Genomic DNA, 25,950 nt, shown 5'->3' with positions numbered 1-25,950 from the left:
CACGCTAGCCCACTGGCACCATGGGTGGGCCTGGGGGCTCGGCTGTGTGTGGGTTGGAAAAGCTGCACTGCCTTGGGGCGCCGGTGCTTTCCCTGGACACCGGTAACATGGGCAACAGCCTCTCCCTTCCCCACTCAACTAAGGGACCCAGGGGTGGGGCCGGTCTCCCCGTGGTGGTAGAGGTGGTGGACCAGGCATGAGCACCATAGGAACCGTGGTTCTGAGGCTCTCCTAGAGTTTCGCTGCGGCCTGACCTACACCTGCACCCTGGCGAGCAGAGCCAGTGAGCCGGGGCCACCTCAGACACCGGAGCCACAGGGCTGGAGGCAGCAACACCAGCCAGCGAGAGGCCCCCGGGTAGGCGTGTGGGTGGGGTGGACTCCTGCAATGGTGGAGGCCTGTGTCCCTGAAGGACTGTCTGCATTTCTGCTTCCCCAGCAGGCAGCCCAGGGAACATACGGGGGACAAATGTGGGGACATATCCAAGCACGGCAGGAAGACTTCATATATTAGGGGAGGCTACACCCCCAAACTGACCAGCCTTCCTGCTGACAAGGCAGGAAGGTCCCAGAGTTGGGGTAACTTGGACGTAAATGTAAATGTGATCTTACTTGTTCACCAAGCAGGTGAAGCTTATGACTCTCCCATTATACTGGTTTTGATATTGTGAAGAATAATTAAACGTGTCTCAGGGAAAGAACTAGGAATGGATTCCACAAGCCTACCTCCACTGAAATGAAACAAAACCTGGGGAAGTGATAGCCTCTTGAAAATTCACCTTATGTCTCTGAGAACTGTGAGGTTAGCTAATCACGAGAGCCTTCCTTATGATATTGTCCCTATGGAAAAGAGAGCTTCCATCCACATTTTTATTACCAGTCAATGTCTAGAAGAGTTTACATTCCTGGAAAGGATAAATTCACTTGAAAGGGGGCAATATTTATTCAACAAAGACCCAACTCCTCTGAGTCTGCTGAAATTGGTTTAATACTTTCTTTCAAATCCTGTATTAAAGGTGAGCAAGAGAGGCGCCTGGATGGCTCAGTTGGTTAAGCGTCGGACTCTTGGTTTGGCCTGGGGTCATGATCTCAGGGTTGTGGGATCAAGCCTGAGCCCCATGTCAAGTTCTGCTCTGAGTGTGGAGTCTGCTTGAGATTCTTTCCCTCTCCCTCCCCCTCTATTGCTCCCCCCGCTTGCGTGTGTGTGTGTGTGTGTGTGTGTGTGTGTGCATGTGTGCACTCTCTCTCTTTTTCTTTAAAGAAATGTGAGCATGAAAATAAATTTAATGTCGTGATTATTAATTCTAAGGATCTGATCAAAGGATCAGTAAATACAATGGACTGAGTGTTGTAACAAGTAAGCTTAGGGGCACCTGGGTGGCTCAGTCGGTTGAGCGTCTGCCTTTGGCTCAGGTCATGATCCCGGGGTCCTGGGATCGAGCCCCACGTCGAGCCCCAAATCGGGCTCCATGCTCGGTGGGGAGTCTGCTTCTCTCTTTTCCTCTGTCTGCTGCTCCGCCTGCTTGTGTTTTCTCTCTCTCTCTCTCTCTGTCAAATAAATAAATAAAATCTTTTAAAAAAATAAGTAAGCTTAAATATACACAGATGATTTTCACCTGTAGGAAACAAAGAGTTTTAAAACACTTTTTGAGATATAATGTGTACATTAACCAATTCACCCAGTTAAAATGTAGAATTCAATGGCTTTTAGTATATTCAGAGTTATGCTACCATCACCATAATCCATTTTAAAACATTCCATCACTCTGAACCACCCCCCACCCCCAAACCATCAATCTTCAATCCCTCCATGCCCCACAAACCTAGGCAACGACCAATCTATTTTCTGTGTCTATAGATTTGCCTATTCTGGGCATTTCATATAAATGGAATCAGACAATATGTGGCCTCATGTGTCTGCTTTCTTAAAATAACATTTTAAAGATTCAGTGATATTGGGGCACCTGGGTGGCTCAGTCAGTTAAGCATCTGCCTTTGGCTCAGGTCATGATCCAGGGTCCTGGGATCGAGCCCCACATCGGGCTCCCTGCTCCGCGGGGAATCTCCTTGCCTCTCTCCCCAGCTTGTGCTCTCACACACTCTCTCTCTCAAATAAATAAATAAAATCTTTAAAAAGAAAGATTCAGTGATGCCTGGGTGGCTCAGTCGGTTAAGCGTCTGCCTTCGGCTCAGGTCATGATCCCAGGGTCCTGGGATCGAGCCCCACATCGGGCTCCTTGCTCAGCAGGGAGCCTGCTTCTCCCTCTCTTTCCCTCTGCTTGTGCTCTGTCAAATAAAGAAAATCTTTAAAATAAATAAATAAAAAGATTCAGTCATATTGTAGCATATATCAGTACTTTGTTTTTTTATGGTTACATAATATTCCATGGCATGCATCCAACACATTTTGTTTATCCATTCATCAGTTGATGGACATTTGCAATACTTCCATTTTTGGCTATTATGTATAATGCTGCTATGAATATATATGCACAAATTTTGGGGTCAACATATGTTTTCATTCTCTTGAGTATATACCTAGGAGTGGAATTACTGGGTCATATGGTAATCCCATGTTTAACTTTTTGAGGAGCTGTCAAACAGTTTTTCAGACTGGCTGCAGCATACATTCCCACCAACAGTGTGTGAAGGTTCTGATTGTTCCACATCATTAGCAACACTTGTTTTATCTGTTTTTTTTTTTTTAAGATTTTATTTAGTTATTTGACAGAGAGAGAGAGAGAGAGAGAGAGAGGAAACACAAGCAGGGGGAGCGGCAGGCAGAGGGAGAAGCAGGCTCCCCGCTGAGCAGGGAGCCCGATGGGGGGCTCGATCCCAGGACCCTGGGATCATGACCTGAGCCAAAGGCAGCTGCCCAACCAACTGAGCCACCCAGGCGCCCCTTATCTGTCTTTTTGATTACAGCCATTCTAGTGGGTTTGAAGAAAGAGTCTTTAAACAATAACAATTATGGTGAGAGCTAAACAATCTCATGAATGTTATTGGATTCCTTTTTTTTTTTTTAAACAGACAGTGAAGAGATGCTCAACATCGCTCATCACCAGGGAAATGCAAATCAAAACTACAGTGAGATATCACCTCACACCTGTCAGAATGGCTAAAATCAACAACATAAAAAACAAGCATTAGCAAGGACATGGAGAAAAAGGAACCCTTGTGCACTGTTGATGGGAATGCACACTGATGCAGACCTTGTGGAAAACAGTATGGAGGGCCCTCAAAAAATTAAAAGTAGAACTACCCTGTGATCTAGTAGTCACACTAGTAAAGAATATGAAAACACTAATTCAAAGGGATACATGCACCCCTATGTTTATAACAGCATTATTTACAACAGCTAAACTATCGAAGCAGCCCAAGTGTCCATCCATAGATGAATGAATAAAGAAGATGTGGTATATATATATGTATATATATATATACACAATGGGATATTATTTAGCCATAAGAAAGACTGAAATCTTGCCATTTGCAATGACATGGATGGAGCGAGAGAGTATAATGCTAAGTGAAATAATTCAGAGAAAGACACATACCGTATCATCTCGCTCATATGTAGAATTTAAGAAACAAATGAACAAAGAAGAAAAGAGACAAACAAACAAACAAAAAAACCAGACTCTTAACTATAGAGCACAAACTGACGGTTACCAGAGGGCAGGTGGGGGAGGGGACGGATGAAACAGATGAAGGGGATGGAGGGCACACTTACCCGAATGAGCACTGAGCCATGTACAGAACTGTTGAATCACTATACTGTACATTTGAAACGAATATAACATGTGTGTTAACTACACTGGAATGAAAATAAAACAATTTAAAAACAAAAGAGAAAAAGAAATATGTGTTTGGATATAGGTATCACCCGACTGAAAACTTGCTCTCCTCTGCAGACAGATGGCATTGCTGATAGAGATGCTGGCCAATATTTTCAGAGTTCAGGGACTATTCTTCAACAGGAACAAAAATATTGACCCCTGAATAAGGTGAAAGAGTTCATTGTTTATCTTAACCTTCTTCCCCATGGTGAAACACTTGCCATCCATAACGTGGAAGCAAAAGTTAACTGTTAGTTAACTTTTAGTTAGTTAAGCAAAAGTTAGTTAAGCAAAACTTAACTGTTTTTACTGCATCTGACAAGATAATTCTGGTGAACATGAGGTGTGAGGATTTGGTTAAGAATTCTCAGGGATGGGGCACCTGGGTGCCTCAGTTGTTAGGTGTCTGCCTTCGGCTCAGGTCATGATCCCAGGGTCCTGGAATCAGGCCCCGTATCCGGCTCCTTGCTTAGTGGGGAGTCTGCTTCTCCCTCTGTCTGCCGCTCCCCCTGCTTATGGTCTCTCCATCTCTCTCTCTGACAAATAAATAAATAAAATTAAAAAAAAAATAGAAAAGAACTCTCGGGGACCATCTGAGGCAGTGGGAAGCCCCAGGCTTCTACCTCCTGGCTGACTGCAATTTGGGGCCTGTGTACGGGCCTCCTGGCTGTGGGAGGAGATAATGGAGGATTCAAGGTTGGCAGCAAAGAGAAGTGGCCCGATTGGAAGGGGGAGAAGCAAGAACCACGAAGCTGACCTGAGAGGGATGACTGAGCAGAGCTCTTGTGGAGAGGCGACATTTGGCTTGTTCACTGGTGTTCATAGGACCCAGGCCTCTGCCAGGTCCCTTATGTTTATTTCCTCTCGATGATGCACGAGATAAGGGAACCGCTTGACCCAGTGGCGAGCCCAAGGCCACGGACTGTCTGTGGGGAGAGATGGGTTCAAGCCTCTCTGAACCATTGTCTCTGACTGCCATCACACAGAGCAGGGACCATGAAAACGTTGATTGCGTGAATGATGGGTGTCAGGATAGAGGAAGCTGGTAACAAGAGGGGGACTGGGTGCTGCTGGACAGGGATGGGGGGCACTTACTCACTGGCTACCCTTTGCACTAAATGAGTATATTACTTTTCAGAATAAATACTTCAAATAATAAGTTCTACTATTTCCCACGCAGAATAAGAGGCCACTTTTGAAGGATCAAAAATCAGCTTAGCTTCAGTTTTCCTTTTTTTTTTCAAAATAAATATTCTAAATAAATAAATATTCTAAGCCCAGCATGATGCCCTGGTTGCTGTTCCATCCTTGTACACTAAAAATAAATGAGGCAAAATGGGCATGAAATTGTTTATAGCAAGAATTACAGAAAACAGTGATTATTACACTTTAATAAGACTCTTTACAAATTAGTTGGATTGAAGGCTTTGATAGAGGATTGGTTAAAGTCATGAAAAAACAATGTATTCAGAAGAAAATACATTTATAGCATACGAAAGAAGTCAAAACATCACCAGGAATCAAACAGATGAAGTTCAAACATAAAGCACTATTTTCAATCACTAAAATAGTTTTTTTTAAAGTATAATACCCAATTCTGACAAAGTTATAGTGAAATTGCTTTAGGGCAGCATTAACTTGAAAATTACATATATTTGGAGTATGAATTGGATATATATCAATTGTCATAAAAATGTTCATACTGCTTGATTGAGGAATCTCAAGTTAGTACATCTTGTCTAAGGAAATTATCCAAAAGGAGCGTAACCAAATATACAAAAATGGTATCACACCATTCTTTATAATGCTTAAACACTGAATACAGTTATTGTGCATAAACTTAATGGAATATTATAGTCTTTTAAATTAACAAATAAGAATAATTTTTTCAAAGCAAACCATTTCATGCATGTGCAGAGATTTAGTTGCATGGATGTTTATTTAACATTGTTTATGATAAAATATTGGAAATTATGTATCTAACAGTATGATGTAATTCTGGTCAAATAACTAACGGAAAATTCATGATGTTTATTTAAATTAATGCTATAGAATTATATTTGTCCACATGCTGATACATACTTTCAAGTTTTTGAAGTGAAAAAGTTATAAAACAATGGCAAAGTATATTCCATTTTGATTTCAAAACTTTTCAGACTTTTCATTTTCAAAACCTACTAAAAAGCTACAGTAATCATGACAGTATGGCACTGGCATGAAGTTAGACTTACAGATCAATAGGATAAAATTGAGAGCCCAGAATAAATCCATACACCTGTGTTCAACTGGTTTCGACAAGGGTGCCAAGATCATTAACAAATGGAGCTAGGACAACAGGATAACCACAGGCCAGAGAGTGAAGTTAGACCGGTACCTCCTACCATATACAAAAATTATACCAAAATATATAGAAGATTTAAATGTAAGAGCTAAAACAGGAAAAAACATAGGCATAAATCTTTGTGACCTTGGATTAGGCAAAAGTTTCGTAGATATGACAGCTACATCACAAGCAACCAAAGAAAAATAGATAATTTGGACTTCAGCAAAATTAAAACTTTTCTATTGCACTGGAGGACATTATTAAGATAGTAAAAATACAACCCACAACATGGGAGGAAATACTTGCAAATCACATGCTTTGATAAGGGCCTCTCATCCAGAATACATAAAGAATGCTTATAATTCAACAATAAAAAGACAAGCCAATTAAAAAAAAGGATGACAGACTTGAACAGACATTTCTCCAAAAAGATACAAAAAAGGTCAATAAGTACATGAAAAAGATGCTCACCATCACTAGCTATTAGGGAAATGCAAATTATAATTTCAAGGAGATACCACTTTACTAGATATCACTCTACTAGAATGGCTGTAATAAAAAAAATGGGAAATAACAAATGACGTCAAGGTTGTGGAGAAGTCTGAACCCTCGTCCATTGCTGGTGGGAATTTAAAATGCTGTAGTTACCACATAACCTGGCCCATATGACCCAGCAATTCCATGTCTATGTGTATACCCGAAAGAATTGAAAACATATATTTATGCAAAAACTTGTACTTGAATGTTCATAGCAGCATTATTCATAATGGCCAAAAAGTGTAAACACCCCACATGTTTATCAACTGATGAAGAGATAAACAAAATGTGGATATACATACAATGGAATATTAGTTATCCATAAAAAGGAACGAAGTACTGATTCATTCTACAATATGGACGAACCTTGAAAACATGCTAAGTGAGAGAAGCCAGTCACAAGGACCAAGCCACATTCCTCTTATATGAAATGTCCAGGATAGGGAAATCCATAGAGACAGAAAATTGGTAGTTGCCTAGGTCTGGGAGGATGGGAGGAAAATGACAGCTAATGGGTATGGGGTTTCTTTTTGGTGTGATGACATGTTCTAAACTGATTGTGGTGATGATTGGAAAACACTGTGACCATACTATAAATCACTGAACTGTACACTTTAAAATGGTGAATTAGATGTTGTTTGAATTATATAGTTACACTTGAACCACATGGGTTTGAACTGTGTGGGCCCACTTATATGCAGCTTTTTTTCTATAAATGTAGCACTGTATGTATTGTAAATGTATTTTATCATTTTCTTAATAACTTTTTTCCTCTAGCTTACTTTATTGTAAGAATACAGTATATAATGCATACAACATATAAAATATGTGTTAATTGAGTGTTTATGTTATTGGTAAGGCTTCCAGTTAACAGTAGGCTATTAGCAGGAACATTTGGGGGAGTCAAAAGTTTTATGCAAGATTTTCAACTGTCTGGGGGATTAGTGCCCCAACCCCTGCATTGTTCAAGGGTCAACTGTATATCTCATCTTAAAAATTTCAGAAAAGTATATTCCAAGCCAAACCCAAATGTCTATCTATCTGTCTATCTGTCTATTTCTGGGTGGTGGAATCAGGCATACATTTTTAGTTGCTTCTTCATAATCAAATGTATTATCTAAGTTATTTCCAATTAACATTTATAATTTATATAATAGCATAAGATAAAAGAAAACTCTAAAATAAACATTGACCATACTAAGTTACAATTTATAAATGAAGGGATGTAAGATAATTACACATTCTGCAACTATGCAGCAGGAGTATATAGCACTAGTCCTGAAAAATAGAACAAAATAAAAATAATTGTGCAAAAGTAGTAAAATTATGTATGAAGTAGTAAAATTATGTATGAATTTTTTGAAACTTTTTTCAGTATTATAATTTTTATCTTTACAAGTAGGAGGGAAAGAACCATATTTGCCTCATGAAATGAATTTGCTTTTTATTTGATATTGAAAGTGTTAATGACAACATTATCAACTCTAGGTGCCTTTTTTAAAGAATTCACCGATTCATTCTACAATAAATTTTCCGTTTCTTCCTTGACCTTTTCCTTTAGCTAATCTTTCCCTTTTACCTGAGTTTTCTTCTTGTGTAAGTTGTATTCAAAATTGTTAATTCCCTTTAATATTTAAAACTTATTAGAGTTTAGCTTTGAATAATATTTCCTAATAATTGAAACTTTTTTTGTGTTTGTAGCTTTTGCATTTTGTTTCTCTTACATTCTCTTGGGTATTTAGTTGGCTATCCTAATAGTCTGCAAATATTTTATTAGTTAATTTCTTCTCAGTTTTGCATATTAAGCAGATACCCTCTTATTTTCTAATTTATTTGTTTCATATTTTTTGCTTTTCCCTTTTAAATTTGTTACCTAAATCTTTAAAAAATTTAGGTGTAGATTTAATTATTTTTTTCTTTTACCTTCTTATTAGCATAGGAGGAGAGATACAAAAGTTGCTGACACAGCTTTAACTGTGTAAATGATATCTTTTTTTCTTTGTCTTTAAAGTAATGTCCCCATATTTGGTGTTGCCTTTTTAACTCAGTTATTCCATCCCAGAGTCTTTCTTCCCTTCTTGCAGGGCTGTGTGCATATAGGTAGTATACTGGCTTTCTTTTCAACTTTATTTTATGGAAGTCCGAGAAAGCATGTGTAAAATCTTTGTGTATCTATTGTGAATATCTTTATCTTGAAAACTGCAATTAATTGTTTGTGAAGCCTTAATGTGCACTTGAGAAAGCTCCCTATTTCCCAATTTTTCCTTTTTGGATCAGTTCCTCCAATTGCCTCCTTCTGCGGAAGAAATGGAGGCCCCCGAGGTGCAGGGACTTGCCCATGATCTCTCAGTGGGGCTGGGGCAGAGCCTGTGCTTGGGGCCAATGAATGGAGCATTGTGGAGAGTTAACGCCAACATGCTCCAACAGCACCCTTCCTCTGCTGGTGCCCCGTTCTGTTGAAAAGCTACAGAGCAGGGCTGCCTTAGGCCAGACAGCTTTATTGTGTGCGCACCCTCCCCTGCAGCTTACACTGCATCATACTGACCTGTTACCCTTGGGCTTCTCTTTGGCGTTGCCTGAAGAAGGGATTCTTTTCTAGGATGCTGCCTTCTCATGAAAACAGACCTCCAGTGGGTCCTGCCATGGGTGTTCTGGGCATGCCCAGGTATGCCAGAATCCTGGGATGAACATAACTTAATCAGTCAAGCTGGGACCCGCTATACTTGCTTTTATGCAAGCATGATTTACCTGAGCCAGGCTTTTAAATTATTCTATCTCCCCTTTCTTTAAGTGTATTTTTTTTTTAAAAGATTCATAGGTGTGGATTTTGTCTTTTTAATCCAGTCTATGATGCTGTTTTTTAAATAGGAGAATTTAGTCCATTTACATGTAATCTTATAATTGTTGTAATTGTGTTATTCTGTATTTTTCTCAGTTAATAAAATTCTTTGTTTTCTCTTTAGCTTAATTTAGGATTTCTATTGGAGGCCGTGTTTTTTCATTCATTTAAGTGAGATGAGATGTTCTCACAATTTTCTGAACAACCCAATTTCCTAGTGTTCTACTATGTTTTCACTTACCCAACAAAAAACAGACTGTGCTCATTTCTTTATATTTGTTCTAATTAAAAACTACTTTTCTTAAAAAAAAAACAACTGTTTTTCTTTCTTATGAATAGATTCAGATTTTTTTTTGGGGGGGGTCATTCACTCACCTTCTCTAAGTCCTCTTTAGTCAAATCCTCTTGGTTTCGTTTTGGCATTCTGAGAAGTTTTATCTCCAGTTAAATATTTTGAAATATGATGATCACATTTTATAAAAATTATACATTATACTCTTGCTTTTCAGACTAGGTTATGTCTACCTGTGCAGATGAGCTAGCTAGTGCATAATATTATTTCTCCCTGCCTACCTTCATTGAAATCTGCCCCCCTTTCCTGAGGGTCCATGGGTGCACACACATACACAGGTTATGTCTACCTGTGCAGATGAGCTATCTAGTGCATAATATTATTTCTCCCTGCCTACCTTCATTGAAATCTGCCCCCCTTTCCTGAGGGTCCATGGGTGCACACACATACACAGAGATCCTAAGGAAGGTATAGGCCTGAATGGCCATAATTGTACTGAGTGAGTCTGTTTCCCTGGGTCAGCTGACTGGCTCCCATGGACCCCTCACCCAGTTCAGGCTGGCCTTAGCCAATCAGCTGTTTTCTCTCTAGACTTCGAAAACGAAGCACCTTGTTCAGCACTGGGCCCTGGACCGGGAGAAAAAGACTCACCTTTTATTGAAATTGTCCCCCACCCACCTCACACACACACAGATGCAGAGCAAACCCATCCCTCTCCTCCAGCACATGACTCCTTGGAGGAGAGTTGCTATCTGAAAAAAAAAAAATTGGGGGGTTCTCTTAGCATGCCAAAAGAGAAGTTTGGCAGTCTGCAGCGTCTGTTACAGAAGGAAGAAAGAAAGCTGTCTCTGTCAGGACCATCATCTACAAGAGACTTAGCTGTTTTACACTCCTAAGACTGACTACCATTTAGGATAAATTCTTATCAAATGATAATAATAACGAATATGTATTTGCTCTGTGCCAGGCACTGTTTTAAGTGCTTTACATGTATTGACTCATTTAAATTTCACATCAACCTTATGAGGTATATATGAGGTGAATAATACCATCATTATTCACATGCTATAGGTAGGGAAACCTCAATGGAGAGGTTGAGTAATTTGCCTAAGGACACACAGTGAGTAACTGAAGGAGTTGGATTTGAACCCAGCAGTTTGATTCCCCTTAAGTGCTATGACGCATTACTGTTGTATTGGAATGGCCAGCTTCCTGTGAGGCTGATATCTGGCAGGCGGCAAGGTACAGGAGAAATGTAAAACCTTGTCCTATAAAGACCATCCTCTGCAGTGAGTTCTCCAACAAAACAAAGGCATCAACATTCTGGGTTTAATGAGTTTAAATGTCATTCTTTCTATTTTTTTTTTTTAAAGATTTATTTATTTACTTATTTGAGAGAGAGAGAGAGAGCACAGGGGGAAGGCAGGGGGAGAGCGAGGAGAGAGCAGACTCTCCACTGAGTGCCCAGCCTGATGTGGGGCTGGATCTGAGGACCCTGAGATCAGGACCTGAGCCAAAATCAAGAGTCAGAGGCTTACTCAACGGAGCCACCATGATCCATCCTTCCTTCCTTCCTTCCTTCCTTCCTTCCTTCCTTCCTTCCTTTCCTTCCTTCCTTCTTTCCTTCCTTCCTTCCTTCTTTCCTTCCTTCCTCCCTCCCTCCCTCCCTCCCTCCCTTCCTTTTCTTTCTTATTAACATATAATGTATTATTTGTTTCAGGGGTACGGGTCTGTGATTCATTAGTCTTAGAAAAATATGGACCCCTTCACGAGTTTGCATGTCATCCTTGTGCAGGGGCCACGCTAATCTCTGTATTGTTCCAATTTTAGTATATGTGCTGCCTAAGTGAGGACCATTCTTTCTTTTTTAAAATGTAGTAATTATTAGATGCCATTTACAGCTGCTGAGATATATCTGTGATTAAAAGAGAGAGCTCAAAATTAGAAAAAAGATGGAAGATCAGAAGAAGAGAAGATCAAAATGGGAGGATGAGAGATAAAGTTAAAAAATAAAAATTAAGGCAAATTTAAAGCCAAAGATGTGGGAATAAAAACTTAGAAAGAATAACATTGTAAATGAGAAGTTTCTAAAATTCATACTTGAAGTAGCATATGTTAAATAGAAAATAAAAGAAACAAAAGAGCAAAGAACTAGAAAATAAAAAAAATAAATCTAAAAAATTAGGAATAACATGTTGATGGCTCCTGGTAAAATAAAATGAACAGTTAGAAGTATTCAAAAAGACGAGATTTTAAATAGGAGCTAGAAGGTAAAAGAGAAATTAAAATAAGGGCTAAGATCTATGAGGCAAAAGTTGCGAAGGATCTAGAAGGATTTATATTTAAAAAGCTAAGAGAAAAATAATACTCATAAAGATAGAGGGAAAAGAAAAACTAAGTTTAAAAAAAAACTAAGTTTAAAGTGAGACAAGAACAAAAACAGACTCTAATCAGACAAGAATTCCAAGTGGGAAATAGTGGTCTGGGTGGAGCTAATTGCTGGAATTGAGGAGGCCAAGATCAATTGATATGGTGATGATGAGACATATTTTCTGCTCACCCATAACACTCAGCCGGCAGCACTATCAGCCTGCACACGTAAAGATGAGGCTCATGGCACTTGACACCATCCCACAGCCGACTGGGTCCTTCCAAAGTCATACCCCTAGGCCAGCAAACACTCCTTCACTTTGGTTCTTGGAATATGTTCAATTCTACCTTAGTTTTTCAACATATTTAATAGTCCTTTTGTTATCTTTTACTTCCTTCAAGATGGAATTCACAAGTGAAAGGCAATCAAACATGTTGTTGTTGAATGGATTTGTTCCACTGTATTTCCTTGAAGTTCTTGTGGCATTTGGTTACTATGCTGTTTGTTTTCTCTCTCTCACACACACTATCTTTATCACCCAGGTTCGATTTTGATGTTCTAACACTTCCTACTGAACCTGATTTGCTTGGTTATTTGCTCCTTTCAATGTAATTGTAGTAGCGGGATTGGGTTGGGGGGAATGAGACAATCTACAGGACTTGTTCTTGGACTGGGCTGTGAGGGTGAGGGTGTGGTGGAGGGGTGGGGAGTGGAGGAGTCACGGATGTCTCCTAGGTGTCTGGGTTTCTGCCTCTGTGACCGGGTAATGTTAATATAGGAGAACACCGAGTTGGGGGTGGTGGTGGTTAGGAATCAGGGTCAGGTTGGACCTGGAAAACTCTGGGGCACTATAGTTGTCTATAATCCTTAAATTCCCAGGAAGGCTTGAATTTCATAATAGACACACTCCCTCCCAATGCCAAAATGGAATTCTTCTGGAGGTAGCAGATGGCTCACTGTTTATGCCAACAGGGTATGGTAACCCTGGTCCTCTGTTTATATTCTGGGCATTCCTCAAAGCATTTTGCATCATTAATTGGCTATCCTTTATCCAGAGACCAAAGTCAGACAAAGCGCATCATCTGGAACCTTTCATGCCCACACCATCCTGGAAGTACAAAGTTCACCCACAATTCTCTGCAGTTCTCTAAAAATAGGCTCTTCACAGCAATGATAAGTTTCCATCTCTTGAGGTACCATTGAAATCCCCTGGAACCCCAGCCAAGTCGAGCCTAATGAATCACTTTGGCCCTTCAACAGTTCTTTAGAACTGATGCTCTATTCAAGGCTGCCAGGAACATGCAGGATAGACTTTATCTATTATACTTTAAGGATTTGGGGCTTCTTTTTGTCTATATTACAAGTTGACTTTGTCCCTTCTGTTCACAGAACAATTGATTTAGCTTCCTTTTATCAAATTGTAACCATTTTCTGGTCCTGCCTTGCTTATGTTATACCTAGGCTGATATTTTGGGTGTTTTAAACTTTTCAGCCGCACATTTCGAATTTCTTGGTTTACTCCCACAGATGGCTGGTTACATCCATTGTGGATAGATTTACAGTGTCTTAGGGAAGACTATGCCTCTTCTGGATGAGCTTGTTGTAATAACTGGATATAATGGGAATGTACTGGTTCTGGACTGGAGGTATGCTTGTGGGGCAAGCCTCTCACCCCAAGTCACTCTACAGTGTGGCTCTACAGTTGTGGTTTTCCTTTGGCCCACATGAGGAAGCCCAGAGCTCACTCTGCTTAGATGACATGGGAACACGTCCACTCAGCCCTGAAGCCGTCACACTGGCTGACACCAAACTTTCTGTCAGCCGTCCCCAAATGAGATTTTCCTGTTGAACTTACGTACAATAATTGTCTTTCCTTTGCTCTGGTCCTTGCTCATCTATTCCTGCTTCTAATATTTTTGGTTTTTTTTCTTGGCTTCATCTTCCATTTCTGGCTCTGAAACCCCAGTTTTTATGTTATTAATCCTTTGTTCTTTTCCTTTTCTGGGTCTTCCCATCCCTGGCTCCATTGGGCCCTCTCCCACCCACTGGATCACTGTACCTTTGCCATCTTCTGCGTCCTGCCCCTGCTGGGCTTCTTCCATCTCATCTACAGTTTGAATAGGCAAGTTTTGCCTACATCACAGTTTTCGCGGAGGATTCTGACCTGTATGAACATTAAAAACCAAAGGCTCAGGGCGCCTGGGTGGTTCAGTTGGTTAAGCTTCCAACTCTTGATTTTGGCTGAGGTCATGATCTCAGAGTCCTGGGATCAAGTCCTGGGTCAGGCTCCATGCTCAGCGGGTGGCGCGGGGGTCTGCTTGAGGATTCTCTCTCATTCTCCCTCTAACCCCCTCTACCCCCTCCACTCACGTTCTCTCTCCCTCTCTCAAATAAACCTTAAAAAAAAAAAAGGCTCATGGGTTCATTTATTCTTTAAACAAACATCGATTGAGGCCTTTGTGTGAGGCAAGCACCGTAGATGCAAGATAAAATAAATTATTTTCCACATTCAAGAATTAGTAGAGGGGTGCCTGGGTGGTTCCGTCGTTAAGTCTTTGACTCTTGATTTCAAGCTCAGGTCATGGTCTCAGGGTCATGGAATTGAGCCCAGTGCTGGGCTCCAGGCTTAGCAGGAAGTCTGCTTGAGATTCTCTTCCTCTCCTTCTGTCCCCCCTCCTGCACACATACTCTCTCTCTAAAATAAAGAAACCTTTATTTTATTTTTTAAAGATTTTATTTATTTGTCAGAGAGAGAGAGAAAGCCCAAGCATGGGCAGCAGCAGGTAGAGGAGCCTGATGTGGGTGGGACTCGATCCCAGGACCCTGGGATCATGACCTGAGCTGAAGGCAGATGCTTAATGGACTGAGCCACCCACCCAGGTGTCCCTAAAATAAAGAAATCTTAAAAAAAAAAAAAAAGAAAAAAGAATTAGTAGAGGTATTAGTAGAGGAATCCTGAAATTTACAAATACTTTCAAAAACATTAAGGCATTCAGGAACAATTTAACCTATCTCTTTTCCTTGTTCGAATATGGAGCATATGGTGGTGGACTCCGTCACTACATAGATTCAAGCCACTGTCGATATTGACACCATATTCCTGAATTTTGATTTTTTTATGGTCACCACTGGGCACTTGATGGCCACATCATGACACGGTGACCACGTCCTCACTGGAATTCTTTCCTCTCCTGCTGTCTTCTCAGCAGTCCTTCAACCGAACATTCTGACTGCTCTTTGGGAGGTTCCTTTTCCTTGGCTCACACCACAATGTTGATGTTTTCTTAGGTTCCATCCCGCTCTACCCACGTCCCTGGGCAGGCCACACTGACCTTTCAGTGGGTTTCTCAACCGAGCCTACTTTCTTTCTTACCTGAAACACTCCTCCCTACTCTTTTACTTGCTTGAAGTCTCCACCATCGGCTTTTCCCCACCCGTGTCTGGGTAGGCCCCACGGCCTCTACTTAGCCCACCCGGGGAAGCAGCACCCCTCTGCCTGCCCTCCCATCAGTCTGTGCATTCTGAGGGCAGGGACCACGGCTGGATCGCCCCTCTCTGCATCTCCAGGGCCAGCCCTGCTAGCAGGTGTCCAACAACCGAGTGTCTACTAAATGAAAGAATGAGTAAAACCCTGACCCAGGAAGGGGCCCGCGTGGCTACAGCCGGGGGCCTAGAACCCGAGCTGGGCGGGGTCCGGAGCCGGGGACTGAGGCGGCCGGGGTCGGGCGGGAAGGCTTCTAAGCGGTGGCCTCGCTAGAGCCATCGGCTACAGCCCATCGCCCCCGCGAGGCGAGGCCCGAGAAGGCGCGTTGGCCCTTCGCCAGCCCCTGCCAGCCGCCCCACCCCCTGCAGCCAAACAACCGCCGACCACCGCCTCCGCCGCGCTCTTGCTGCGCGCGTCGCTCTTGGCCCCTTCCGGCCACCGTTGCTCTCTATACCGCCGCGCCCCTGACCCGGAAGAGCATTCTCCTTAGCAACTGCGGGACCGCAGCGGCGCCAGCCTCCCGGGAGCAACGGTGAGGCCTCCTCGCCCCCGTCCCGCGCGCCTCACCTCGACCCCTTTCCTGGACCGGCCCCGGGGCTGGCCTGCCGGGTCTCCGCAGCTCTTGGCGGGGCACCTGCGGCAGCGGCCCCGGGCGAGCGCCCTCCACTTCTGGCACCGCTGCCCGGCTCCGACGTCGCCCCTGCCCACCACAAGCCCCCAGCTCTCCGCCGACCCGGCCTGCCAGGCTCGGCTCCTCGCGCCCGGCCCCGCCGGCCCTCCCTTGTAGCCCCCTTAGGGGCGCGGATAGGAATACCCGAATTAAACAGTGCCTGTTGCTGTAGAGAGGACGCTTCCCGAGGCTCGGGTCCCCTGTGGGCGCGTTCTTATGGGTCCTGATACAGATGCTTGGGACTGGCAGGGATGGAGCGTTTGAGGAGCCTTGAACAGCAGCCACTTAACTAGAACACTTGCTGTTTGCCTGCTGCTTTGCGCTTTCCAAAGTGGTGTATTTTATCTGCTTTGTTGACCGTGGAAACTCATGTAATTGAACATTTTAAACTGATCCTTTTCCGGGGATTAGGTTTTCTGTTTTTAGCGGTGTGCGGTTAGTATCATGTAGCTTAGATTTTGTGTCTTCCAATTTTCTACAGAAGGAACTCTCCCTGGGACTGATTAAGTTTGGGAAAAATTTCAAGAGAAATTTGCTAAGTTGAAGTAGGACAGGTGTTGTTAATATCTTTGGCTTACATTTGAAAAGATACCATGACACTGAAAACCTCCCTTAATTGAGTTTGTAGATGTGGTACTAAGAAAACCCTAAACCTTGTTTGAACATTGTTGGATAACGACTTTATATTTAATCTAATGATGGAGCTAAAACTGAGGCATATGAAAAATTTTTAGGAATGACATTTCAGGAATGATATTTGCGGGAATTTCTATACCAAAATCCATTATTTAACGCAGTATAATTTCTTATCAGTTCGGTAAGTATTTAATAAGCACCCACAGTGTTATTATGTGAAAGGATATAAAATAAGAGTGTATAGATTAAATTACTGGGAAAACTATAAAGCAGCATTTGTTTAAAGGCAAAATCAGAGGGAGGAGAGAGCAGTGTGGGCTGGAGTTTTCTGTATTATGTTTATGGATTATATCTCTAAAGTATAGATAGTTTATATTTGTGTTGGAGGGGACAGGGAATCCTAAATAGTTTCTTATGTTCTTAAGGGTTTTGGGAAATAGTTCCAAGTGACATTTTGTAGTTTTTCTTTAAAGCTCTACGGTTACTTGATGGCAGTATCTATTTCTTTCACTCTTAGTACAAATCTGGCATTTTTTCCTGTTTGAGATCTAAATAAGTATGGCTTATAGTAGGGGGCTTTCCCACTTAAGAGATTCACTCCTTTGCTTTTGTGACGGTCTTACTTTTATACGAGTCACCGCAGTTTTCAATAGAGTTAGTTACTAGTTCATATATACTCACCAGTCCTGTGAAATGTTGCTCTTTATTCATTTGACAGGTATTCCAGAGTGCCCCCTATGTAGCAGGCATTGTATCAAGAAATGCCAAAAACAATTTGCTCAGCAAGTAGTAATTCTGCTTTATCTACGATGTGTGTGTGTATTTGTGTGTCTTACTTACCAGCCTTCGAGGCTCAGCATTTGCCTAGGGACATAGAAGGGCCAGAGAGGTTTCTTTTTTTCCTTAAGAGTTGCATAGGGATTTTAGGCTTAATTGCTTTGGACATCCTCCAAAGATTCATTAAGGAAACCTCTTAGGATGTTTCATTGCTTTCTTATAAGTTTAGTGCCCATTTATTCACTTGTTCAACAGATATTTGACTGCTTATTGGGTACACCGTGTTTGGCCTTGGAAATGGAAGGGGAGAGCAAATGCATCTCTGGCCCCTGTCTTCAGCAGAGGATACCAAATAATCACATGAATGTAAAACTGCAACAGTGACACTATTTGATTTAAGGGAAGTCACTGGAAAGACATTTGAACTAAGATCTGAAGGATGCACAGGAAAGGAAGAGTGTTCCAGTCAGAGCAAACAGCAAGGGCAAAGATGGTGGGGTTCATGGGGAGGACTGGGGATTTAGGGTACAGCTCTATGTAGAGAACAGGAAGAGTGTTGAAGAATCTGGTGGGAGAGGGGGTTGGAGAGGTGTGGTGGGCCTTGTAAGCAGTTGAGGAGTTTTTATTTTTGGAATAAGGTGAAGTCTCTATACAGTTTTACTTAGAGACTTAGGCTGGATTGCAGATGGGGATGACACAGATTGGATTTAAATAGTCTGCTTTGTATTTCTACCATTGCTTAGTATTTGTATTGTCTTCTTCCTTATTTCCTTAATGCTCCCTCAGCTTTATTGTAGTTAGAGAAGCTTCCATGTCCTACCAGCGAGATGTGTCCATTTTATTTATTTATTTAGTTGGGACAAAAGGAGTTTTAGGGATTAGTATTGGACAGTAGAGGTTAGTTGATTTGAAATATTTTTGCATCAGTATGACTGCTAGGGCGCTAACTTCTGTGACTTTTTTTTTTTTTAAGATTTATTTATTTACTTGAGGGAGAGTGCGCGCATGAGAGCACATGGTGGGAGGGAGGGTTAGAGGAAGAGGGAGAGAGTCTTAAACAGACCCTGCCTAATTTGGAGCTGGAGGTGGGGCTTGATCTCAGGACCTAGAGATCACAACCTGAGCTGAAACCAAGAGTTGGACGCTTAGCCAAGAGTTGGAAGCTTAACCAACTGCGCCACCAAGGTCCCCCTATGACTGTTTCTTTTTAATTGTAGTAATAAAAACACATATTATAAAACTTACCCTCTTAACCATTTTTAAGTGTATGTTCAGTAATGTTAACTATATTTACACTAGGACTTTTTTATCTTGCAAAACTAAAACTCTGTACCCATTGAACAACTCCCTATTTCTACCACCGCCCCTCCCCAGCTTCTGGTGCATTTGAGTTTTATTGCTGTAAATGCTGTTTTTTTTTTTTAAGATTTTATTTATTTGACAGAGAGAGAGAGAGAGCACAGATAGGCAGAGCGGCAGGCAGAGGGAGAGGGAGAAGCAGGCTCTCCGCCGAGCAGGGAGCCCAACGCTGGGCTCGATCCCGGGACCCTGGGATCATGGCTTGATCCAAAGGCAGATGCTTAACTGCCTGAGCCACCCAGGCACCCCTGCTGTAAATGTTTTTTAAGAATCATTATTTGTACCACATCTTATAGTACTCATCTCAGAATGCCTTCAGACCAGTTGATTTTGGGTATTGGACTGAAAATGATTTTGAGATGGCTCAGTATTTTAAGTACAAAAAAGTATAACAAAGCATTTTCTTGGGTGGGGGAGATTTGTAAACTTTTATTTGCAGTTTCCCAATTTGTCCTAGACTTTGCATTCCTGCAGTGTTGTAGAACTAGCCTTATAGAATCCAGTTAGAATGTCCTTTGAATCTTCAGAAAATTTTTTTGTTTTATATGGGGAATTGCTGTGGGAAGTAAAGTTCATTTTCATGCAAATACTACTGAGCACATGCACAAGTCAGACTGTGAGTGGGCCTGGCATGGTTCCATAGATCCCTCTGAGGTCCAGCCATCTGTGCCATTACTGGTGATGTCAGGGAGACAGCCAGAATTCTTGTTGTCTTTATTAAATGGAGGGTGGTGGAGCTGCACGAGATCCTCCTTTGTGTCACATTATGGGACATAGAAGGATCTGACAAGGACTTTTCAGATAGCATTTTATTTTGGAACCATAGCAAGAACTTGATGCCCCAAGTTGTAATTGTGCGATTAAGTCTCACATTGAGGCTGGAAGTGGTCAGGTTTAGTCAACTGTTAGTACAAAGAACTTATTTTTCGAGTTTCTTTTTTATTGTGGTAAAATTTACTGTCTTAACCATTTTTAAGTGTATGGTTCAGAGGTATTAATTACTTTCGTAATGTGTAAACATCACCACGGTCCATCTCCATAACTATTTTTCATCTTTTTTTAAGATTTTATTTATTTGACAGAGAGCAAGAAAGCACATGCTGGGGGACCTGCAGAGGGAGAGGGAGAAGTAGGCTCCCTGGGGAGCCTGATGCACGGCTCGATCCCAGGACCCTGAGATCATGACCTGAGCCAAAGGCAAACGCTTAACCGACTGAGCCACCCAGGCGCCCCCATAACTATTTTTCATCTTGTAAAACTGAAATTCTATGTGCATTAAACAACTTTGTATTACCTCTCCCCAGCTTCTGGCAACCACTATTCTACCTTCTGTCTCTACAATTTTGAGTACTCTGAGTACCTCAGAAGTAGAATTATACAGTATTTATCTTTTTATGACTGGCTTATTTCATTTAGCATAATATTCTTAAGGTTCATCCATATCGTAGCATATGTCAGAATTTTCTCCTTTTTAAAGGCTGAATAATATCCCATTATATGTATATACCACATTTTGCCTTTCTGTTCATCTCTTGATGAACACTTGGGCTGCTTCCACATTTTAGCCATTGTGAGTGATGCTGCTATGAACATGGGAGTACCATCCAACTACTTTTTTTTTTTTTAAGATTTTATTTATTATCTGGCAGAGAGAGAGAGAACAAGCGGGGAAGTGGCAGGCAGAGGGAGAGGGAGAAACAGATTCCCCGCAGAGCAGGGAGCCCAATGTGGGGCTCCATTCCAGGACCCTGCGATCATGACCTGAGCCGAAGGCAGATGTTTAACCGGCTGAGCCACCCAGGCGCCCCAACATCCAAATACTTTTAATTCCTTTCTTACATTCTAATACAGCTGCCTCTGGGACCCACTAATGTCGGCAGACAAGAGACAGTGTTCACAGTGGCAGGGAAGGCCTTTAATGGGCCCAAAGTACAGTGAAAATGTCACTGATGACACCTGGGGCTGATAAGGGCTGATGGAGGTACCTTGCCTCAGAAAATGCCTTCTAATTAGAAAAGAAAGAAGAGGATGGAGGCTATTATTTCTGGAGCCCTCTCCCCTCCTGTGTCAAATAATTCACATGCCGTATGCCATTTAATACCAATTGTTGTCCAGTGAGAAAGATGGTTTGACTCTTGTACTGATAAGAAAACTAGGCTCAGGGAGTTTACTTCAAGTCGAGGCAATATGTGGGAGGACCAAAGTATGCACCCATGTCTGTCTGATTCCAGAGCCCATATTCCTTCCACAGCACCGCATCATGCTACTTCTTTGAATCAGGTTCTGATTTCAGCATAAATGCTGGGCACAAGCATATCAACATAAATACCATAGGGACTGTATAGAAAAGGGCAAGTAATGAAGTAGGCTGATACAGTAGGAAGTTTAAAAAAAATCTTTAAAATGAAGGAAAATATTGTTGGGGTATCTGGTAGAATGGAGAGCTTGGGTACCCAAACCAGGAGGAGGCAGAAAATCATATGATGCTAACTGAGGAACTCTGCTCTTTAGGTTCCTCGGCAGGTTTCCTTTGATAAAATTGGATTGTTTCTAAGTCCCCTTAGGCTTTGATGAGGAAGAGACGTTTGTAGTGATTGTCTAGGTGCTAGGAGGAATTCAGAGAAAGGCCCCAGACATTTCTCTTTAACTTCTCATTTAGAGAGCATTTCTCCACATGGGAAACAGTTGCTTCTTTCTCTTTGCCATGGTCGGCTTTAATCTGTTTTAAAGGATTGAATGTGAAACTATAGCAGCAGTTACAATACCAGGGAGGAGATAATAGCACATTATTATTTTTATTTAATCCTGCTTAAAATAAAAGCAACAATTGACATGGTTTGTTATTTTTAGTTACTTTAAGTCTTTTTTGTTTTTTAAAGATTTTACTTATTTATTTGACAGAGAGAGACACAGTGAGAGGGGGAACACAAGCAGGGGGAGTGGGAGAGGGAGAAGCAGGCTTCCTGGGGAGGAGGGAGCCCTATGTGGGGCTCGATCCCAGGATCCTGGGATCACGACCCGAGCCGAAGGCAGACGCTTAACGACTGAGCCACGCAGGTGCCCCTGTTTTAAGTTTTTTAAATGAAAAAATAAATTTGAGTTGTTCAGAGCTCTTTTGCTCCATTAAGACATTTGTTTTCTTTATGATTTACTGAATTTTGCCAGTTTAAATCAGTCTTTATTAAGTTTGGAAGTAAGGATGCCCTCTAAATTTTATGACTAAAATGCACGGTATTAATAGGGAATAATTTTACATTAATTATTTAGGGCCCAATTTGTATTTGAAGGATTATTAATTACTGGTTAAGACTATATTTTTTAAAAGCTGATGTACTGAGGAATAGTTGACATATTATAAGCTGTGTGTATTTAAGGTGTACAGTTAAAAACAATTTTTTTTTTAAAGCTTTTTAAGTATTCTCTACACCCACTTTGGGGCTTGAACCCATAACCCTGAAGTCAGGAGTTGCACATTCCACTGACAGATCCAGCCAGGTGCCCCCAATTTGGTAAGTTTTGACATGTGTATGTAGTCATCATCACAAACAAGATTGTGAATATATCCATCACTCCCAAAGCTTTCCTCATATCCCTGGCTCCTTGGCCCCCATCCCACATAACCATTGATCTTTCTGTCACTATGTTAATTTTTTTTTTTTTAAGATTTTTTACTTATTTATTTGAGAGACAGAATGAGATAGAGAGAGAGCATGAGAGGGGAGAAGGTCAGAGGGAGAAGCAGACTCCCTGCTGAGCAGGGAGCCCGATGTGGGACTCGATCCCGGGACTCCAAGATCATGACCTGAGCCGAAGGCAGTCGCTTAACCAACTGAGCCACCCAGGCGCCCTGTCACTATGTTAATTTCCACTTCCTAGAATTTCCTAGAATTTTATATAAATGGAATCATACAGTATGTAGTTATTGTTCTTTGACTCAGCATAATTATTTTGAGATTCATTTGTGTTTTAGTGCATCAGTAGTTGATTCTTCTTTAATGCTAGTAATACTCCTTTGTATGAGTGTATCGCACAGTTTACTAAATCATTCACTTATTGATGGACATATTGGTTGTTTCCAGTAACAAAGAAGGCTGCTATGAAAATTTGTGTATAAGTCTTCGTGTTGACGTATACTTTTATTTCTCTTTATATGGTATGGTTAACTTTGAAAGAAACTGTCAGAGTTTTCCAGGTACTATTTAGCATTCCCACCAGCAGTGTATAAGAGGTCCAGTTCTTCCACATCCTTGTCAGCACTTGGTATGGTCAGTCTTTTTAACTTGAGACATTCTAATAGATGTGTAGTGATATCTCATGGTGGTGGTGATTTGTCTTTCTCTAATGACTAGTGATGCTGAGTATCTTTTCATGAACTTATTTGTTTTCCATATAGCTTCTTTGGTGAAGTGTCTAAATCTTTAGTCCATTTTTAAAAAATATTTTATTTATTTGTCAGAGAGAGTGAGAGAGCGAGCACAAGCAGGGGGAATGGCAGGCAGAGGCAGAGCGAGAAGCAGGCTCCCCACTGAGCAAGGAGCCCAATGCGGGACTCGATTCCAGGACCCTGGGATCATGACCTGAGCCGAAGGCAGACACTTAACTGACTGAGCCACCCAGGCATCCCTCTTTTGTCCATTTTTAATTGGGTTCTGTGTTTTCTTATTACTGAGTTTTAGAAGTTCTTTATAAATTCTGGATGTCAATTCTTTTTCAGCCATAGGATTTGTAGATATTTTTCCTAGTCTCTTTATTCTTTTATAAGTGTCTTTTGAAGAGCAAAACCTCTTAATTTTGATAAAGTCCAAATTATAATTTTTTTATTTTATTGATGTTTTTGTTGCTTTACCTAAGAAATCTTTTCCTGGTTAATACCACTGAAATATTCTCCTGTGTTCTAGGAGTTTTTGTTTTAGGTTTTAGATTTAGATCTATGATCCACTTTGAGTTATTTTTATGTATAGTAAAAAGTATAAAGTTCATTTTTTCACATGTAGAATCCAATTGTTCTAGAATCATTTGTTGAAAAGACTATTCCTTCAATAAATTGCCTTCTAAGTAGGTTGAAAATCTTATATATGTGTTCTATTTCTGGATTCTTTTCTGTTCCATTGATCTATTTGGCTTGATGCCAATACTACATTGATTTGATGACTATAGTTTTATAATAAGACTTGAAGTCAGATGGGATAAGTCCTCCAGCTTTGCTGTTCTATTTCCAGATTTTGGCTCTTTGAGGTCTTTTTCATTTCTATATTAATTTTAGAGTCAGCTTGTCAGCTTTTCCAAAAAGTCTGCTTGAGAATTTGAGATTGTATTGTATCTATAGATCAGTTTGAGGAGAATTACCATCTTTTTTTTTTTTTTTAAGATTTATTTATTTATTTGAGAGAGAGAGAACATGTGTGCTTGCTAATGCAAGTAGGGAAGGGGCTGAGGGAGAGAATATCCAAGCAGACTCCCCCTGAGCGTGGGGTCGGATGCGGGGCTGGATCCCACGACCCATGAGATCAGGACCTGAGCCAAAACTAAGAGTCAGACGCTTAACTGACTGAGCCACCCAGGTGCCCTGAGGAGGATTACCGTCTGAACGATATTGTGTCTTCCAATCTATGTATATGCTATAGTCTCCATTTAGTTAGATTTTCTTTTATTTCTCTCAGCAATATTTTGTAGTTTTCACTGGGCAAATCTTGTACATCTTTTGCCATTGTTATCCCTATGTATTTCATATGTTATTTTCTAATTTATTATTTTTTTAATTGAAGTATAGTTGACATACAGTGTTATGTGAGTTTCAGGTGTATAGCATAGCGTAGTTTGTATTTTTTGATGCTCTTGAAATAGTGGTTTTTCAAATTTTTATCTTTGATGTTGCCACCGTATAGAAATATGATTGATTTTTTGTACATTGATCTTCTCTGTCAACTAGGATATGCTCACTCATTCCATTGGCTTTTTTTTTTTTTTAAGATTTTATTTATTTGAAACAGAGAGAGAGAGTACAAGAGGTGGTAGGGTGAGAGGGAGAAGCAGACTCCCTGCCGAGCAGAGAGCCCGATGTGGGACTCGATCCCAGGACTCCAGGATCATGACCTGAGCTGAAGGCAGTCGCTTAACCAACTGAGCCACCCACGCGCCCTCCGTTCGCTTTTTAAAAATAGATTCCATTGGATTTTTTATATAAAGATTATGTCACCTGTGAATACAGTTTTACTTCTTCCTTTCCAATCTTCTATTTTTTTTCATATTGCACTGGATATATTTCCCAGTACGGTGTTAAATAGAAGTGGTGAGAGCAGACATATTTGTCTTGTTCTGATCTTAGGAAGAAAGCTCTCAGTCTTTCACCATTAGGTATGATGATAGCTGTAGACTTTTTATATATGCCCTTTGTCAGTGGGGAAGTTTCCTTCTATTCCTAGTTTGCTGAGCGTTTTTTTCAGAAATGAAGTTCGATTTTCACAAGTGCTTTTTCTGAGTCTACTGAGGTGATCATATGGTTTTTCATTTTTAGTTTAATATGGTGAATTATGTTGATTTTCAGATATTAGAACTAACATTGCATTCTTGAAATAAATCCTACTTAGTCCTGATGTATTCTTTTTTTAAATATTGTTGGAATTGTAAAATTTTGTTAAAAAATTTTTTTAAAGATTTTTGTAGAGTGGGAAAGCTGTAGAGAGGGACACAGCAAGAGAGGGAACACAAGCAGGGGGAGTGGGAGAGGGAGAAGCAGGCTCCCTGCAGAGCAGGGAGCCCGATGCGGGGCTTGATCCCAGGACCCTGGGACCATGACCTGAGTTGAAGGCAGACGCTTAACAACT

At 41.1% G+C, this 25,950-nt stretch overlaps 1 protein-coding gene, 1 long non-coding RNA gene and 1 other non-coding gene across 13 annotated transcripts in view; 1 reads left to right on the top strand and 2 right to left on the bottom strand.

Annotated features, from left to right (window-relative positions):
* Positions 1-1,490: 1,490 nt before the first annotated feature.
* LOC114210792 (uncharacterized) lies at positions 1,491-16,026 on the bottom strand. The gene is made up of 4 exons (XR_003609582.2): positions 15,574-16,026; positions 14,260-14,364; positions 9,244-9,376; positions 1,491-1,547 (listed from the first exon to the last, which is right to left on the bottom strand). It is a non-coding gene; the product is annotated as an uncharacterized LOC114210792 (long non-coding RNA).
* Positions 11,580-11,683, bottom strand: LOC114210917 (U6 spliceosomal RNA). Its single transcript, XR_003609613.1, has one exon. It is a non-coding gene; the product is annotated as a U6 spliceosomal RNA (small nuclear RNA).
* A 119-nt stretch (positions 16,027-16,145) lies between the features above and the next one.
* Positions 16,146-25,950, top strand: part of DIS3L2 (DIS3 like 3'-5' exoribonuclease 2) — a 355,216-nt gene continuing 345,411 nt past the window's right edge. For 10 of the 11 annotated variants that reach the window (XM_088021501.1, XM_028105173.2, XM_028105172.2 and 7 more), the window contains exon 1: positions 16,146-16,216. The gene's annotated coding sequence lies outside the window, so the exon portion shown is untranslated. The remainder of the gene's footprint in view (positions 16,217-25,950) is intronic. The other variant, XM_088021500.1, reaches the window with a different exon arrangement.

The sequence above is a fragment of the Eumetopias jubatus genome, unplaced genomic scaffold (genome assembly GCF_037043125.1).
Source record: "Eumetopias jubatus isolate StellerSeaLion01/CBP00866 unplaced genomic scaffold, mEumJub1_p1.0 scaffold_3, whole genome shotgun sequence".
NCBI lineage: Eukaryota > Metazoa > Chordata > Mammalia > Carnivora > Otariidae > Eumetopias > Eumetopias jubatus.
The sequence above is the reverse complement of the archived record's forward strand: the minus strand, read 5'-3'. Positions and strand labels throughout refer to the sequence as shown.